This window comes from Trichosurus vulpecula, chromosome 1, assembly GCF_011100635.1.
Source record: "Trichosurus vulpecula isolate mTriVul1 chromosome 1, mTriVul1.pri, whole genome shotgun sequence".
NCBI lineage: Eukaryota > Metazoa > Chordata > Mammalia > Diprotodontia > Phalangeridae > Trichosurus > Trichosurus vulpecula.
The window spans coordinates 328200709-328204229 of record NC_050573.1 but is presented as its reverse complement, the minus strand read 5'-3'; positions in this window follow the sequence as shown (position 1 = coordinate 328204229).

Here is a 3521-nt window from a genome sequence, read left to right as displayed (position 1 = left end):
CCCATTGCCTATATATCTTATTTCCCAGTTGCATAGAAAAACAATGCTTTTAATATTTGGTTTTAGAACTTTAAGTTCCAAATTCTCTCCCTTCTTCCCTCCCCACCCACCCTCCTTGAAAAGGCAAGCAATTCAATATAGGTTATACATGTATTGTTATGCAAAACTTTCATAATACTCATTTGGTAAAAGACTAACTACATTTCCCTCCATCCTATCCTGTCCCCCTTTATTCAGTTTTGTCCTTTGACCCTGTCCCTTTTCAAAAGTGTTTGCTTCTGACTACCTCCTCCTCCAATTTGCCCTCCCTTCTATCAACCCCCCTCTAATCCCCTTCCCCCCTACTTTCCTGTATAGTAAGATACCCAATTGAGTGTGTATGTTATTCCTTAATTAAGCCGAATCTGAAGAGATCAAGGTTCACTCATTTTCTTTCACCTGCCCCCTCTTCACTTCCATTATAACAGTTTTTTCTTGCCACATTTATGGGAGATAATTTGCCTCATTCTATCTCTCCCTTTCTCCTTCTCCCAATATATTCATCTCTCATCCCTTAATTTTATTTTTTTTAGAAAAAAAGCAGATAGCAAAGTGGATCAAAAACCAGAATCTTACAATATGTTGTTTACAAGAAAAGACACTGGAGACACATACACAGAGAGAGAATAAAGGTAAGGGGTTGGTATAGAATCTATTATGCTTCAGTTGAAGTAGAAAAAAAGCAGGGGTAGTGTTGCAACAATTCAGCTGGCAGCAGTTTTGGGGGTGAAAGACCAACACAAGCCCAACAACAAGAATGCTGCCAGTACAGGTTCTTTTGATATGCTTTACTAAGGAAAATAACATTAAGGGGTTAATAATCTTACTTTAATCCAACATATACATATAAACTCACTTAGTTCAGGAGGAAAAGCCAGCACCCTGAAATTCAGAGCAAATACAAACAAATTACAAACATACATTATAAATAGACCAAATACAATTCATAGTTACCAAGAAACCATCAACATCTGGGTGAGCTGGGAGGCTCTTACAGTGGCTGCCCAGAGTCCCGCCAACACTCCTCCAGAAGACCCTCAGTAAATAGTCTGTTCTCTCTTTTTAAACACTCTTTAGCTGTCATCAAACTTCATCTGAGCAACCAGAACTTAGGCTCCTACTATCGGCTCTGGTTAGGACCCTGAGGGCTTCACGCCTCCATAGACTTAGCACCTAGTAGATAGGGGTTTGGGCCTGGAGCTTTGCACCTAGTAAGGCTCAATCGGAGATAATTAATTTTTTTTTTTTTTTTACACATTCACTTATATATATACTTAAACATATATATATATATATGCATATATATATATATGCATATTCCCTTCAACTACCCTAATACTGAGGTCTCATGAATCATACTCATCATCTTTCCATGTAGGAATGTAAACAAAACAGTTCAACTTTAGTAAGTCCCTTGCAATTTCCGTTTCTTGATTACCTTTTCATGCTTCTCTTGATTCTTGTGTTTGAAAGTCAAATTTTCTATTCAGTTCTGGTCTTTTCACTGAGAAAGCTTGAAAGTCCTCTATTTTATTGAAACTCCATATTTTGCCTTGGAACATGATACTCAGTTTTGCTGGGTAGGTGATTCTAGGTTTTAATCCTAGCTCCATTGACCTCCGGAATATCGCATTCCAAGCCCTTCCATCTCTTAATGTAGAAGCTGCCAGATCTTGGATTATTCTGATTGGGTTTCCACAATACTCAAATTGTTTCTTTCTGGCTGCTTGCAGTATTTTCTCCTTGATCTGGGAGCTCTGGAATTTGGCAACAATATTCCTAGGAGATTTCTTTTTGGGATCTATTTGCAGAGGCGATCGATGGATTCTTTCAATTTCTATTTTGCCCTGTGGCTCTAGAATATCAGGGCAGTTCTCCTTGATAATTTCCTGTAAGATGGTATCTAGGCTCTTTTTTTGATCATGGCTTTCAGGTAGACCAATAATTTTTAAATTATCTCTCCTGGATCTATTTTCCAGGTCAGTGGTTTTTCCAAGGAGATATTTCACATTGTCTTCCATTTTTTCATTCCTCTGGTTCTGTTTTATAATATCCTGATTTCTCATAAATTCACTAGCTTCCACTTGCTCCAATCTAATTTTTAAAGTAGTATTTTCTTCAGTGGTCTTTTGGACCTCCTTTTCCATTTGGCTAATTCTGCCTTTCAAGGAATTCTTCTCCTCATTGGCTTTTTGGAGCTCTTTTGCCATTTGAGTTAGTCTATTTTTTAAGGTGTTGTTTTCTTCAGTGTATTTTTCAGTATTTTTTTGGGTCTCCTTTAGCAAGTCATTGACTTGTTTTTCACGGTTTTCTCGCATCCTTCTTATTTCTCTTCCCAATTTTTCCTCTACTTCTCTAACTTGCTTTTCCAAATCCTTTTTGAGTTCTTCTATGGTCTGGGGCCAGTTCATGTTTTTCTTGGAGGCTTTGGTTGTAGGCTCTATGACTTTGTTGTCTTCTTTAGGCTGTATGTTTTGGTCTTCTTTGTCACCAAAGAAAGAATCCAAAGTCTGAGACTGAATCTGGGCGCGTTTTCGCGTCCTGGCCATATTCCCAACTAACTAACTTGACCCTTGAATTTTTCAGTGGGGTATGACTGCTTGTAGATTACAGAGTTCTATGTTCTACGTTTGGGGGGGAGGTGCCAGCTCTGTCAGAGCCGCACTCCTCCTTCCCCAAGGACCCCCAGTCCAGACTGGGCTCAGATCTTTGGCAGGTTGTGCACCCCTGCTGCGATCCGCCACTTAATTCCTCCCACCAGGTGGGCCTGGAGCCGGAAGTAACAACAGCTGTAGCTGCCCCACCTCCGCTGCCCCCGGGGCTGGAAGCCGAACCGCGAACTCCTTCCACTCCCGCAGCTTTTCCCACTAACCTTCTCCGCAGTCTTTGGTGTTTGTGGGTCGAGGGGTCTGGTAACTGCCGCAGCTCACATATTCAGGGCGCTAGGGCCCCCTCCGCCCGGCTTCCGGTCTGGATCGTCCACGCCGCTCAGGCTGGGCTCTGCTCCACTCCGTTCCCAGCTCCCAGCTCCCAGCTCCCAGCTCCGTGTGGAATAGAGCTCACCCAGAGACCATCCGGGCTGTCCTGGGCTGGAGCCCTGCTTCCCTCTGCTGTTCTGTGGGTTCTGCCGTTCTAGAATTGGTTCAGAGCCATTTTTATAGGTTTTTGGAGGGACTTGGGTACGGAGCTCACTCTAGTCCGTGCTTACCAGCCGCCATCTTGGCTCCGCCCCTGGAGATAATTAATTTATCATTCTAAAACAGTAAAAAAAAAAGTCCCAATTTAATTGATATTACAGGTAGCAATCCTGATCTCGGAAAAAGCAAAAGCAAAAAGTAGACCTAATTAAAAGAGATAAGGAAGGAAACTCCATCTTGCTAAAAAGTACCATAAACAATGAAATAATATCAGTACTAAACATATCTGCACCAAGTGGTGTAGCAACCAGATTCTTAAAGGAGAAGTTGTGAGTTAGAAGTTCA